The 15,651-nt window shown below is 40.8% G+C and overlaps 3 non-coding genes across 3 annotated transcripts; all 3 read right to left on the bottom strand.

Moving 5' to 3' along the window:
* Positions 1 to 820: 820 nt before the first annotated feature.
* On the bottom strand, positions 821 to 892 carry TRNAG-UCC (transfer RNA glycine (anticodon UCC)). The gene has a single exon. It is a non-coding gene; the product is annotated as a tRNA-Gly (tRNA).
* An 8,457-nt stretch (positions 893 to 9,349) lies between these two features.
* On the bottom strand, positions 9,350 to 9,421 carry TRNAG-UCC (transfer RNA glycine (anticodon UCC)). The gene has a single exon. It is a non-coding gene; the product is annotated as a tRNA-Gly (tRNA).
* A 965-nt stretch (positions 9,422 to 10,386) lies between these two features.
* Positions 10,387 to 10,458, bottom strand: TRNAG-UCC (transfer RNA glycine (anticodon UCC)). Its single transcript has one exon. It is a non-coding gene; the product is annotated as a tRNA-Gly (tRNA).
* Positions 10,459 to 15,651: the final 5,193 nt, after the last annotated feature.

The raw sequence follows: 15,651 nt of genomic DNA, 5'->3' as shown, positions 1-15,651 counted from the left end.
AAGTGTCGTAAAATCAGATTTTTTTGCGTTGGCCGGGAATCGAACCCGGGTCAACTGCTTGGAAGGCAGCTATGCTCACCCCTATACCACCAACGCTTGATGTGTTTTGGTTTTACCGACACCACGAGCCATACGGTCACATTTTCAGACAAGCTTCCTGATCTCTCAAGAACGCTCGCCTAGTCTAAGTTCACATTTTGCTGTTTCAAACTTTGCAAGCACACTGTTTATTGGAATAAGATGAAAAAAAATCTATTGCAGAAATTTTAACTTGACTTGGGCACTTCCCAAAAATTGGGTTCTTCCAAACTGATACGGTTCAGATTTTCGAGAGACGTGCTTAAAATGACCATTATTGTACAAGAAAAAAAATTCAAAAACAAAAAACCCAAAGTGATTGACAATTTCCGAGAGTCATTCATATCTGATCTATGTAGAGCATGATCCAGTCTAAGTTCACATTTCGCTGTTTCAAACTTTGCAAGCACACTGTTTATTGGAATAAGATGAAAAAAAAATCTATTGCAGAAATTTTAACTTGACTTGGGCACTTCCCAAAAATTGGGTTCTTCCAAACTGATACGGTTCAGATTTTCGAGAGACGTGCTTAAAATGACCATTATTGTACAAGAAAAAAAATTCAAAAACAAAAAACCCAAAGTGATTGACAATTTCCGAGAGTCATTCATATCTGATCTATGTAGAGCATGATCCAGCACAAAATGTTGTTGATTCAGCAACAAGTGCAGTAACAGTCATTGAAAATGTTAAATAGGAACGCAAAATTTGCTGAATAAAGTGTCGTAAAATCAGATTTTTTTGCGTTGGCCGGGAATCGAACCCGGGTCAACTGCTTGGAAGGCAGCTATGCTCACCACTATACCACCAACGCTTGATGCGTTTTGGTTTTACCGACACCACGAGCCATACGGTCACATTTTCAGACAAGCTTCCTGATCTCTCAAGAACGCTCGCCTAGTCTAAGTTCACATTTTGCTGTTTCAAACTTTGCAAGCACACTGTTTATTGGAATAAGATGAAAAAAAATCTATTGCAGAAATTTTAACTTGACTTGGGCACTTCCCAAAAATTGGGTTCTTCCAAACTGATACGGTTCAGATTTTCGAGAGACGTGCTTAAAATGACCATTATTGTACAAGAAAAAAAATTCAAAAACAAAAAACCCAAAGTGATTGACAATTTCCGAGAGTCATTCATATCTGATCTATGTAGAGCATGATCCAGTCTAAGTTCACATTTCGCTGTTTCAAACTTTGCAAGCACACTGTTTATTGGAATAAGATGAAAAAAAATCTATTGCAGAAATTTTAACTTGACTTGGGCACTTCCCAAAAATTGGGTTCTTCCAAACTGATACGGTTCAGATTTTTGAGAGACGTGCTTAAAATGACCATTATTGCACAAGAAAAAAAATTCAAAAACAAAAAACCCAAAGTGATTGACAATTTCCGAGAGTCATTCATATCTGATCTATGTAGATCATGATCCAGCACAAAATGTTGTTGATTCAGCAACAAGTGCAGTAACAGTCATTGAAAATGTTAAATAGGAACGCAAAATTCGCTGAATAAAGTGTCGTAAAATCAGATTTTTTTGCGTTGGCCGGGAATCGAACCCAGGTCAACTGCTTGGAAGGCAGCTATGCTCACCACTATACCACCAACGCTTGATGTGTTTTGGTTTTACCGACACCACGAGCCATATGGTTACATTTTCAGACAAGCTTCCTGATCTCTCAAGAACGCTCGCCTAGTCTAAGTTCACATTTTGCTGTTTCAAACTTTGCAAGCATACTGTTTATTGGAATAAGATGAAAAAAAATCTATTGCAGAAATTTTAACTTGACTTGGGCACTTCCCAAAAATTGGGTTCTTCCAAACTGATACGGTTCAGATTTTCGAGAGACGTGCTTAAAATGACCATTATTGTACAAGAAAAAAAATTCAAAAACAAAAAACCCAAAGTGATTGACAATTTCCGAGAGTCATTCATATCTGATCTATGTAGAGCATGATCCAGTCTAAGTTCACATTTCGCTGTTTCAAACTTTGCAAGCACACTGTTTATTGGAATAAGATGAAAAAAAATCTATTGCAGAAATTTTAACTTGACTTGGGCACTTCCCAAAAATTGGGTTCTTCCAAACTGATACGGTTCAGATTTTCGAGAGACGTGCTTAAAATGACCATTATTGTACAAGAAAAAAAATTCAAAAACAAAAAACCCAAAGTGATTGACAATTTCCGAGAGTCATTCATATCTGATCTATGTAGAGCATGATCCAGCACAAAATGTTGTTGATTCAGCAACAAGTGCAGTAACAGTCATTGAAAATGTTAAATCGGAACGCAAAATTTGCTGACTAAGGGGGCGTGTCCAGCTTCCGGTGAGAGCGGTCGCATGGCTTAGGAGCTCCGCATCCAGCCTGACCTGAACGCGACTGAAAGCGACTTATCCGTCACGAATTGAATCTATCATTTCACCGGCTGGTGCGTGTGGATAGTGGCATCCAAAATGCCATCTTCTAAACAACTGAAAATCTCGGAATCGGCGAAACAAAAGAGAACGGAACGCCGGCGAGAAAAACAAGATGGCGATGAAGCCTCTGTAGCGTCGGATGGCTTATCTGACCACGAGGCAATCTCGACCGCATACAACAATTCTCCGGTGACTGAACGTTGCCTCCATAGAATGTTGCAGGAACTTCGAGCAACGTTAACAGCGGACTTTCAACGCATAAACAGCGATCTTAAAAGAGAAATATCGGATATAGGGGACAGAACGGATCACCTTGAAAATAAAACTGAAGAACTCTGCGTGGCACACAATGAGGTAGTGGATAAGTTGCAGAAACTTTCAGAAGAAAACGAGTCGCTGAAAATTAAACTGGCAGACGTTGAGGACAGGTCGAGGAGGCAGAACGTGAGGTTTAGAGGCATACCTGATGATGTCTCCCACGACGCTCTTCCTGCCCAAATTTTATCCATCTGCAAAGCACTTGTCCCGGACCTACCGGACTCAGCGTGGGCATTTGATCGGATGCACAGGCTTCCGAGGCCTGCTCGCCTCTCCACTGAAGTCCCTAAGGATGTGATAGTAAAATTTCATTACTATGCCCATAAGGACGCGCTCCTGTCAGCGGCGAGGAAACTGCAAACGCTTCCAGAACCTCACCAAAACATTGCCCTATTCGCTGACCTGTCGGCTGCAACAATGGCGAGGCGCAAAGAATTTGTTACGATAACGAAAACGCTGCGCAACCACAATGTAGTGTACAGATGGGGCTATCCCACTAAATTGTTAATTTGGAGACAAGGTAATCACCATGTTATCAACGATCCGGCAGATGGGATGAAAGCACTTACATCATGGGGTTTATGGAATCCCAGTCGCCCCCCCCATAATGTTGCTGGCAACACCTCTCCAAGACGAATCCAAGCAGATTGGCATATGGCTAAAGCCTCACCCAAGAAGCCATGAACTTTGACGAGACTTTGTTACAGGTTTCTCAGTTACGCTTGTAGTGCTTATCTTTCAGTCACAGGTACCTTATTCGATGCTAACTTCTATAGAAGTTTTCTTGTTCATCTATTGTGATGTCCCCCTCCCCAAAATTTGCCTAGTCGTACCTCCATTAACCTTTATGTTCGCAGGTCATTTCCTCATATCTAAGTCCCACAGGGGTCTGTAAGCGTACATGGTCACTTTAATACAAGACCTGGTGGGTTATTCTACCCCAACACTGTTTGACTGACTTCAAACAGTTCGTTTCTGTATTGGCAGGCTACCAAGCTGTACCCTACGCTGGGTTGGATATATGCAATCGGCCCGCAAATTAGTCCCACATCACACACGACCAGACCTAGCTCAGAGTGCATTAACCCGAATGCGTCTGACTGTCTCAGATTTAATGTTTCTTGAATAGTATTCTAACGGTTAATGTTGTATGTTGATTTTGTAGTTTACATAAGGTGCACTGTATTGCATGTCACACGCATAGCATTATACACTACACGTCTAGGAGAGCCATTTACACATTGGCCACTTCTTGAGTTATTTCTATTTGCGACATAGTCTAAGGTTGGTTCCTTAATATATGCTTATCGAGTTATGAATGTAACTATAGCCAGCGGTGTTTTATTGTACAGCTGACCATGACCGATCACACGCTGGGTGTTGTTTTGTTTATATGCGCTGACATGCTAGTCGACAGGTCGATTCCTCTCTATTGGCCCTGTAACTCACTGGGCCTTCTGAGTAAAGGCCGTAGTTGCTTTAACTAAGGTTCTTGGTGTCCACGAGGAGACTAATACTACGGGTGTAACTACCGGTAAACTGTTAGTATGTCCCCTGTAAAACTATAAGTTGACCAATGGTCTATTAGCCTTATGAAGGTCCCACAGAACAATTGGGCATTATATACGTAGCTACATGTTTTATGAAGGCAAGCCCTATAGGTCGCAAAGATTGTTATTATTTGCCTTTATTACCTATCGTTTTTACGTGCGATACCACTATTGAATCATTTCAGGTCGGGAGGAGTTCATAGCCTCCCCCATTCACACTTGGAATCGCTATTCCATCCCTTCCAAGGATGACTTTTGTATATCTTCCTTTTCAGGAAGAGGTGTGTAAATATGTTTGGTTTTATGTTCCTTTTTTCCTTTTTCTCACCTTTTTACCTTCCCTTTCTGTAAGTCCGGACAAAACCCCTAAACAGGACAAGTTGCATGCGAGGCGTTTTCGCCTTATTGCTTTATGTATTAGCATGGTGATTTTCGTACTTCACCATTACGGATATCTAGAGGCCAAACATAATCAAGTGTCGGCTCGTCTAGCTATTCATCCAATTTCAGTCCTCATTACTCTACATCCATGACACAACACGTAATGAAAATTATGTCAATCAATGCTAGGGGCCTGAATAGTCCATTCAAAAGGCGACAACTGTTTAAAACCATGAAGGACGCTGCTGCAGCAATAGTTTGTGTTCAAGAAACACATTTTAACACAAAGAACCCTCCTCAAATTCGCTCCGCACTATACCCTACAGCCTACTATGCAAACGCCCCGAACAAATCTAAGGGTGTGGCGGTAGTGTTCCACAGAGACTGGGTGTTTACTTTACGTAAGAAATTTGTAGATGCCTCGGGTAGAGTACTCATCTTGGTGGGAGACTTGAACGGTATATTGCTAACTGTAGCATCAATATATGCCCCCAATGAAACTCAATTTTCCTTCCTCAACAAAACAATTAAAAGGATCGCACGTATGAAACAGGGTCATGTTATCATATGCGGTGATTGCAACTGCACCCTTGACCCATCCATTGACACAAAACGTACAGGCAATAAATTGCCCAGCAAACAAAGTACCCAAACTGCTAAACTTTTCTCCAACCTCTTGCATTCCCAAGACATATATGACACTTGGAGAAGCCTTTTTCCCTCAGCACACGACTTTACATATTTTTCGCAGGTACATCTCACTTACTCACGAATTGATATGTGCCTCATTGATAAGTCCACCCTCCCTCACCTCATAGACCATTCGATAGGCCAAAGAACATGGTCAGACCATGCTTCAATAATAGTTACATTAACTACACCGTACCCTACAAAGGGTCGAGGGAAATGGAGGTTGAACGAATCCCTCTTAGACGATCCAAAAAACCAGCACAAGATTGCCTCTATACTATCCCAGTATTTCACCCTCAATAATACCGACGACACAACCACTGAAACCCAATGGTTAGCCCACAAAGCGGTAGTTAGAGGCGAATTTATTAAAATGGGTTCTTTTCGTAAAAGGTGCTCCCAAACCAAAGACATAGCATTACGACAAGAATTAGCCTCACTAGAACAATCCAACAAAAAGTCCCCTTCCAAAACACTGGCAAAACAAATCACTAAAATACAACACAAAATTCATGAAATCCAAACTCAACTGTACACTAAACAAATGATGACAACTAAACAAAAATTTTATCATATGGGTAACAAAGCTGGCAGGATTTTAGCTAACCAATTAAAATCTAAATATCTACAAACCAAAATACCTCATATTACATCCAAGGACAACATTAGAATATACAACCCCAACAACATAGTGGATGAACTGGCTCAATATTACGAAGAGCTATATAACCTTACGAACGACACTCTCACTCACACCCCCGATATGTCAGAAATTTCTGATTATCTATCACATGTTAGGTTACCACAAGCCACAAAGCAACAAAATGCTGTGTTGGATGCCCAGTTCACAGAGGAGGAAGTTGATCAGGCTATTAGAGCACTTCCAAAGCACAAAGCCCCGGGCCCTGACGGGCTTTCGAATTATTACTATCTCAAATTAGCAACTCAACTTATCCCTCACATAACTAAACTATTTAACGCCATCAAAGATTCGGGTTCATTCCCACAGGAAATATTGGAGGCCTACATTATAACGTTACCCAAACCCAATAAACCCCCTACAATTTGCAGCAATCTCAGACCCATCTCCCTGCTTAATGCAGATGTGAAATTATTTGCAAAATTGTTAGCGAACAGACTTAAACCTTTTTTAACCGACCTAGTTTCAGAGGAACAAGCGGGGTTCGTCCCAGGAAAACAAGTGGGAGACAATACGAGATATTGTATGGACTTAGTGGATTGGGCAAACAGTCATAACAAAAGTGGAGCTCTTATAGCCTTAGACGCCGAAAAGGCGTTTGATCGTCTAAATTGGGATTACATGGCGGCGACTCTATCTGCTTTTGGTCTGTCACACACCTTCATAAAAACCGTACTGGCCCTCTACTCCTCCCCTTCAGCCAAAGTCTTTAATACTGGTTTCACATCAAGGAGTTTCCGCATCACAAATGGCACTAGACAGGGGTGTCCTCTGTCACCCCTGATCTTTATACTATGTTTAGAACCCCTGGTGAGACGCATAAAATCGGACTCGGCAATTCCCGGTCTCCTCACTCCGGCAGGCGAAAAGAAAATCGCACTGTTTGCTGATGACATTATAATGTTTCTTACCAAACCTACTGACACGCTACCACATTTACTTGAGATATTGCATTCCTATGGACATGTGTCCTATTACAAAAATAACATTACCAAGACCCAAATTCTCCCAATTAATCTACCAGTACAAATAGTAGATGACTTAAAAAGTAGATATCTTTTTGATTGGAGACACTCCTCACTCTCTTATTTAGGCGTTAAAATTACCAAATCGAGAGCACATATCATTAAAGAAAACCATGAAGTGGTTCTGTCCACGCTAACTACACAGATGAACTCCTGGGACAAACTTCACGTTTCTTGGTTCGGGAAAATCAATTCTATCAAGATGATGATTTTACCCCATATATTGTATCTTTTCAGGACTCTCCCAATTGCTCTTCCTAATGCACTTCTCAAACGCTTTCAAACTGCCATCAATGCCCATATCTGGAAAAAAAAGCCCCCAAGAGTATCCTCGCAGTCACTGTGGCGTCCACTTAGGCACGGAGGCCTTAATGTCCCAAATATTCTACACTACTATAGGGCAACGGTACTGGCACAGGGTCTTGATATAATGACGGGAAGAACAAACCCCCTGTGGCTCAACTTTGAATCTGCTTGTAGTCACATACCGTCACTTGCTAATGTCTTATGGTCATCTTCTGCCCTCACACATCCCGACACGCTCCCAGCAACGTCCTTCCTCGCAAATTCTTGGAAGGCTTGGAACAAACCAGTGTGGCCGCCGGAGGAATTGCTTTATTTGGCGCCCGTCTCAGCCCTCTCCTCGCTTTCTCCTGATTTACCTGTGAGTAGGTGGGAAGCTTTGGGCATCTCTCATACCCATTGCCTATTTAATAAGCATGGTATCCGCCCGTTCCCGGATTTACAAGAGTTGTACACAATACCATCACGAGATATTTTTTTATATCTTAGAATAAAACATTTATTAGACTCAAAGTCAATCTCTTACATAAACCCCCTAATGCTTAGCAAATTAGGTACTAAATGGTATATCTCTAACTCGAAAATCTATTCCTCGTGTAAATTTCTATCAATATGCTACGCGGGACTGGCTGGTCCTACCGATGTAAATAAACTATCTTATATGCTCAAATGGGAAAAAAGTATGGGAGTTGCCTATACTATGTCAGAACGGGAACAGACCTTAAATTACACTAAGCAATCATCCAACTGCATCACACTATGGGAAGCCTATTATAAGCTTCTCATGAGATGGTACTTAGTCCCCGTAATCCCCACTGTGCTGGAGATGCAATATAGACCCGGGGTCTATTGAACACATCTTTTGGGATTGTAAATCCTTGAAGCCATTCTGGCATTCTGTACAAGATTCCATACTTTCATTGTGTAAAATGTATGTACCTCTCACATTAGATAACTATTTGCTACACCTTATACCTAATTTAAGCACGTTTCCATCTAGGGACGCGGTAATCAATATTTTAGTAGCTGCTAAGATTAGTATAGCGGCCCATTGGAAGAATGCCCACCCCCCCACTGTCTCGGAGGTGCTGACCAAGGTGAATTCCATATATCATCATGAAAGAGAGTGGGCTCAGAGGGGTAATGTAGATAAATTCCTCACAAACTGGCTCAACTGGGATTCCTTTTTCAAGTCACACTCTGACTGTTAGATTGTGATAAAGATTGTGATAAAGATATATATTATGTTTTTTTTTTTTAGATGTCTGGTCCGGACGTTCTCCCTGTTCCCAACCTCATCCTCTCTGTTCCGCTCTTTTATTAGTTCCTCTCCTATCTTATTTTTACATTCTAGGGTGGATACTGCATACCACATCTGTATTGTGGTAATTCCTACTGTGTTCCTTGGTTGCAAGGACGTATTGTTTCCCCGCGCCACTGTAATTACAGTGCATTCCCGGCGCCCTACATTGCAACTGCACCTTACATAAATAAATATACGAATTGTTGATTGATCGCTTACTTCCAGGCACCTTGTAACATATTTAATATCAGATTGTCTTGTATGTAAATGGTACCACCTTACTACATAAGCTTTGTGATGAGTCCTATCATCTACAATGGACAAACTCCAATTTAATGCTTGTTTCTATGCTTTGCAAAAATCAACTTGGAAAAACTGTGTAAGAGTTGCATGTATCCTCCCGTATTGGATGTATCCTATTATATTCTTTATTGTATATTATTTACTCCTCTTTTCTTTTCTTTTAACTTTTATTGTTATGTATTTCTATTATTGTCTCTTTTTCATGACAAAATCAATAAAAAATTATACATTGAAAAAAAAAATTTGCTGACTAAAGTGTCGTAAAATCAGATTTTCTTGCGTTGGCCGGGAATCGAACCCGGGTCAACTGCTTGGAAGGCAGCTATGCTCACCACTATACCACCAACGCTTGATGTGTTTTGGTTTTACCGACACCACGAGCCATATGGTCACATTTTCAGACAAGCTTCCTGATCTCTCAAGAACGCTCGCCTAGTCTAAGTTCACATTTTGCTGTTTCAAACTTTGCAAGCATACTGTTTATTGGAATAAGATGAAAAAAAATCTATTGCAGTAATTTTAACTTGACTTGGGCACTTCCCAAAAATTGGGTTCTTCCAAACTGATATGGTTCAGATTTTCGAGAGACGTGCTTAAAATGACCATTATTGTACAAGAAAAAAAATTCAAAAACAAAAAACCCAAAGTGATTGACAATTTCCGAGAGTCATTCATATCTGATCTATGTAGAGCATGATCCAGCAACAAGTGCAGTAACAGTCATTGAAAATGTTAAATCGGAACGCAAAATTTGCTGACTAAAGTGTGGTAAAATCAGATTTTCTTGCGTTGGCCGGGAATCGAACACGGGTCAACTGCTTGGAAGGCAGCTATGCTCACCACTATACCACCAACGCTTGATGCGTTTTGGTTTTACCGACACCACGAGCCATACGGTCACATTTTCAGACAAGCTTCCTGATCTCTCAAGAACGCTTGCCTAGTCTAAGTTCACATTTTGCTGTTTCAAACTTTGCAAGCACACTGTTTATTGGAATAAGATGAAAAAAAATCTATTGCAGAAATTTTAACTTGACTTGGGCACTTCCCAAAAATTGGGTTCTTCCAAACTGATACGGTTCAGATTTTCGAGAGACATGCTTAAAATGACCATTATTGTACAAGAAAAAAAATTCAAAAACAAAAAACCCAAAGTGATTGACAATTTCCGAGAGTCATTCATATCTGATCTATGTAGAGCATGATCCAGCACAAAATGTTGTTGATTCAGCAACAAGTGCAGTAACAGTCATTGAAAATGTTAAATAGGAACGCAAAATTTGCTGAATAAAGTGTCGTAAAATCAGATTTTCTTGCGTTGGCCGGGAATCGAACCCGGGTCAACTGCTTGGAAGGCAGCTATGCTCACCACTATACCACCAACGCTTGATGCGTTTTGGTTTTACCGACACCACGAGCCATATGGTCACATTTTCAGACAAGCTTCCTGATCTCTCAAGAACGCTCGCCTAGTCTAAGTTCACATTTTGCTGTTTCAAACTTTGCAAGCACACTGTTTATTGGAATAAGATGAAAAAAAATCTATTGCAGAAATTTTAACTTGACTTGGGCACTTCCCAAAAATTGGGTTCTTCCAAACTGATACGGTTCAGATTTTCGAGAGACGTGCTTAAAATGACCATTATTGTACAAGAAAAAAAATTCAAAAACAAAAAACCCAAAGTGATTGACAATTTCCGAGAGTCATTCATATCTGATCTATGTAGAGCATGATCCAGCACAAAATGTTGTTGATTCAGCAACAAGTGCAGTAACAGTCGTTGAAAATGTTAAATAGGAACGCAAAATTTGCTGAATAAAGTGTCGTAAAATCAGATTTTTTGGCGTTGGCCAGGAATCGAACCCGGGTCAACTGCTTGGAAGGCAGCTATGCTCACCACTATACCACCAACGCTTGATGCGTTTTGGTTTTACCGACACCACGAGCCATACGGTCACATTTTCAGACAAGCTTCCTGATCTCTCAAGAACGCTCGCCTAGTCTAAGTTCACATTTTGCTGTTTCAAACTTTGCAAGCACACTGTTTATTGGAATAAGATGAAAAAAAATCTATTGCAGAAATTTTAACTTGACTTGGGCACTTCCCAAAAATTGGGTTCTTCCAAACTGATACGGTTCAGATTTTCGAGAGACGTGCTTAAAATGACCATTATTGTACAAGAAAAAAAATTCAAAAACAAAAAACCCAAAGTGATTGACAATTTCCGAGAGTCATTCATATCTGATCTATGTAGAGCATGATCCAGTCTAAGTTCACATTTCGCTGTTTCAAACTTTGCAAGCACACTGTTTATTGGAATAAGATGAAAAAAAATCTATTGCAGAAATTTTAACTTGACTTGGGCACTTCCCAAAAATTGGGTTCTTCCAAACTGATACGGTTCAGATTTTCGAGAGACGTGCTTAAAATGACCATTATTGTACAAGAAAAAAAATTCAAAAACAAAAAACCCAAAGTGATTGACAATTTCCGAGAGTCATTCATATCTGATCTATGTAGAGCATGATCCAGCACAAAATGTTGTTGATTCAGCAACAAGTGCAGTAACAGTCATTGAAAATGTTAAATAGGAACGCAAAATTTGCTGAATAAAGTGTCGTAAAATCAGATTTTTTTGCGTTGGCCGGGAATCGAACCCAGGTCAACTGCTTGGAAGGCAGCTATGCTCACCACTATACCACCAACGCTTGATGCGTTTTGGTTTTACCGACACCACGAGCCATACGGTCACATTTTCAGACAAGCTTCCTGATCTCTCAAGAACGCTCGCCTAGTCTAAGTTCACATTTTGCTGTTTCAAACTTTGCAAGCACACTGTTTATTGGAATAAGATGAAAAAAAATCTATTGCAGAAATTTTAACTTGACTTGGGCACTTCCCAAAAATTGGGTTCTTCCAAACTGATACGGTTCAGATTTTCGAGAGACGTGCTTAAAATGACCATTATTGTACAAGAAAAAAAATTCAAAAACAAAAAACCCAAAGTGATTGACAATTTCCGAGAGTCATTCATATCTGATCTATGTAGAGCATGATCCAGTCTAAGTTCACATTTCGCTGTTTCAAACTTTGCAAGCACACTGTTTATTGGAATAAGATGAAAAAAAAATCTATTGCAGAAATTTTAACTTGACTTGGGCACTTCCCAAAAATTGGGTTCTTCCAAACTGATACGGTTCAGATTTTTGAGAGACGTGCTTAAAATGACCATTATTGCACAAGAAAAAAAATTCAAAAACAAAAAACCCAAAGTGATTGACAATTTCCGAGAGTCATTCATATCTGATCTATGTAGATCATGATCCAGCACAAAATGTTGTTGATTCAGCAACAAGTGCAGTAACAGTCATTGAAAATGTTAAATAGGAACGCAAAATTTGCTGAATAAAGTGTCGTAAAATCAGATTTTTTTGCGTTGGCCGGGAATCGAACCCGGGTCAACTGCTTGGAAGGCAGCTATGCTCACCACTATACCACCAACACTTGATGTGTTTTGGTTTTACCGACACCACGAGCCATATGGTTACATTTTCAGACAAGCTTCCTGATCTCTCAAGAACGCTCGCCTAGTCTAAGTTCACATTTTGCTGTTTCAAACTTTGCAAGCATACTGTTTATTGGAATAAGATGAAAAAAAATCTATTGCAGAAATTTTAACTTGACTTGGGCACTTCCCAAAAATTGGGTTCTTCCAAACTGATACGGTTCAGATTTTCGAGAGACGTGCTTAAAATGACCATTATTGTACAAGAAAAAAAATTCAAAAACAAAAAACCCAAAGTGATTGACAATTTCCGAGAGTCATTCATATCTGATCTATGTAGAGCATGATCCAGTCTAAGTTCACATTTCGCTGTTTCAAACTTTGCAAGCACACTGTTTATTGGAATAAGATGAAAAAAAATCTATTGCAGAAATTTTAACTTGACTTGGGCACTTCCCAAAAATTGGGTTCTTCCAAACTGATACGGTTCAGATTTTCGAGAGACGTGCTTAAAATGACCATTATTGTACAAGAAAAAAAATTCAAAAACAAAAAACCCAAAGTGATTGACAATTTCCGAGAGTCATTCATATCTGATCTATGTAGAGCATGATCCAGCACAAAATGTTGTTGATTCAGCAACAAGTGCAGTAACAGTCATTGAAAATGTTAAATCGGAACGCAAAATTTGCTGACTAAGGGGGCGTGTCCAGCTTCCGGTGAGAGCGGTCGCATGGCTTAGGAGCTCCGCATCCAGCCTGACCTGAACGCGACTGAAAGCGACTTATCCGTCACGAATTGAATCTATCATTTCACCGGCTGGTGCGTGTGGATAGTGGCATCCAAAATGCCATCTTCTAAACAACTGAAAATCTCGGAATCGGCGAAACAAAAGAGAACGGAACGCCGGCGAGAAAAACAAGATGGCGATGAAGCCTCTGTAGCGTCGGATGGCTTATCTGACCACGAGGCAATCTCGACCGCATACAACAATTCTCCGGTGACTGAACGTTGCCTCCATAGAATGTTGCAGGAACTTCAAGCAACGTTAACAGCGGACTTTCAACGCATAAACAGCGATCTTAAAAGAGAAATATCGGATATAGGGGACAGAACGGATCACCTTGAAAATAAAACTGAAGAACTCTGCGTGGCACACAATGAGGTAGTGGATAAGTTGCAGAAACTTTCAGAAGAAAACGAGTCGCTGAAAATTAAACTGGCAGACGTTGAGGACAGGTCGAGGAGGCAGAACGTGAGGTTTAGAGGCATACCTGATGATGTCTCCCACGACGCTCTTCCTGCCCAAATTTTATCCATCTGCAAAGCACTTGTCCCGGACCTACCGGACTCAGCGTGGGCATTTGATCGGATGCACAGGCTTCCGAGGCCTGCTCGCCTCTCCACTGAAGTCCCTAAGGATGTGATAGTAAAATTTCATTACTATGCCCATAAGGACGCGCTCCTGTCAGCGGCGAGGAAACTGCAAACGCTTCCAGAACCTCACCAAAACATTGCCCTATTCGCTGACCTGTCGGCTGCAACAATGGCGAGGCGCAAAGAATTTGTTACGATAACGAAAACGCTGCGCAACCACAATGTAGTGTACAGATGGGGCTATCCCACTAAATTGTTAATTTGGAGACAAGGTAAACACCATGTTATCAACGATCCGGCAGATGGGATGAAAGCACTTACATCATGGGGTTTATGGAATCCCAGTCGCCCCCCCCATAATGTTGCTGGCAACACCTCTCCAAGACGAATCCAAGCAGATTGGCATATGGCTAAAGCCTCACCCAAGAAGCCATGAACTTTGACGAGACTTTGTTACAGGTTTCTCAGTTACGCTTGTAGTGCTTATCTTTCAGTCACAGGTACCTTATTCGATGCTAACTTCTATAGAAGTTTTCTTGTTCATCTATTGTGATGTCCCCCTCCCCAAAATTTGCCTAGTCGTACCTCCATTAACCTTTATGTTCGCAGGTCATTTCCTCATATCTAAGTCCCACAGGGGTCTGTAAGCGTACATGGTCACTTTAATACAAGACCTGGTGGGTTATTCTACCCCAACACTGTTTGACTGACTTCAAACAGTTCGTTTCTGTATTGGCAGGCTACCAAGCTGTACCCTACGCTGGGTTGGATATATGCAATCGGCCCGCAAATTAGTCCCACATCACACACGACCAGACCTAGCTCAGAGTGCATTAACCCGAATGCGTCTGACTGTCTCAGATTTAATGTTTCTTGAATAGTATTCTAACGGTTAATGTTGTATGTTGATTTTGTAGTTTACATAAGGTGCACTGTATTGCATGTCACACGCATAGCATTATACACTACACGTCTAGGAGAGCCATTTACACATTGGCCACTTCTTGAGTTATTTCTATTTGCGACATAGTCTAAGGTTGGTTCCTTAATATATGCTTATCGAGTTATGAATGTAACTATAGCCAGCGGTGTTTTATTGTACAGCTGACCATGACCGATCACACGCTGGGTGTTGTTTTGTTTATATGCGCTGACATGCTAGTCGACAGGTCGATTCCTCTCTATTGGCCCTGTAACTCACTGGGCCTTCTGAGTAAAGGCCGTAGTTGCTTTAACTAAGGTTCTTGGTGTCCACGAGGAGACTAATACTACGGGTGTAACTACCGGTAAACTGTTAGTATGTCCCCTGTAAAACTATAAGTTGACCAATGGTCTATTAGCCTTATGAAGGTCCCACAGAACAATTGGGCATTATATACGTAGCTACATGTTTTATGAAGGCAAGCCCTATAGGTCGCAAAGATTGTTATTATTTGCCTTTATTACCTATCGTTTTTACGTGCGATACCACTATTGAATCATTTCAGGTCGGGAGGAGTTCATAGCCTCCCCCATTCACACTTGGAATCGCTATTCCATCCCTTCCAAGGATGACTTTTGTATATCTTCCTTTTCAGGAAGAGGTGTGTAAATATGTTTGGTTTTATGTTCCTTTTTTCCTTTTTCTCACCTTTTTACCTTCCCTTTCTGTAAGTCCGGACAAAACCCCTAAACAGGACAAGTTGCATGCGAGGC

The sequence above is a fragment of the Pelobates fuscus genome, chromosome 3 (assembly GCF_036172605.1).
Source record: "Pelobates fuscus isolate aPelFus1 chromosome 3, aPelFus1.pri, whole genome shotgun sequence".
NCBI classification, from domain to species: Eukaryota; Metazoa; Chordata; class Amphibia; order Anura; family Pelobatidae; genus Pelobates; species Pelobates fuscus.
The sequence above is the reverse complement of the archived record's forward strand: the minus strand, read 5'-3'. Positions and strand labels throughout refer to the sequence as shown.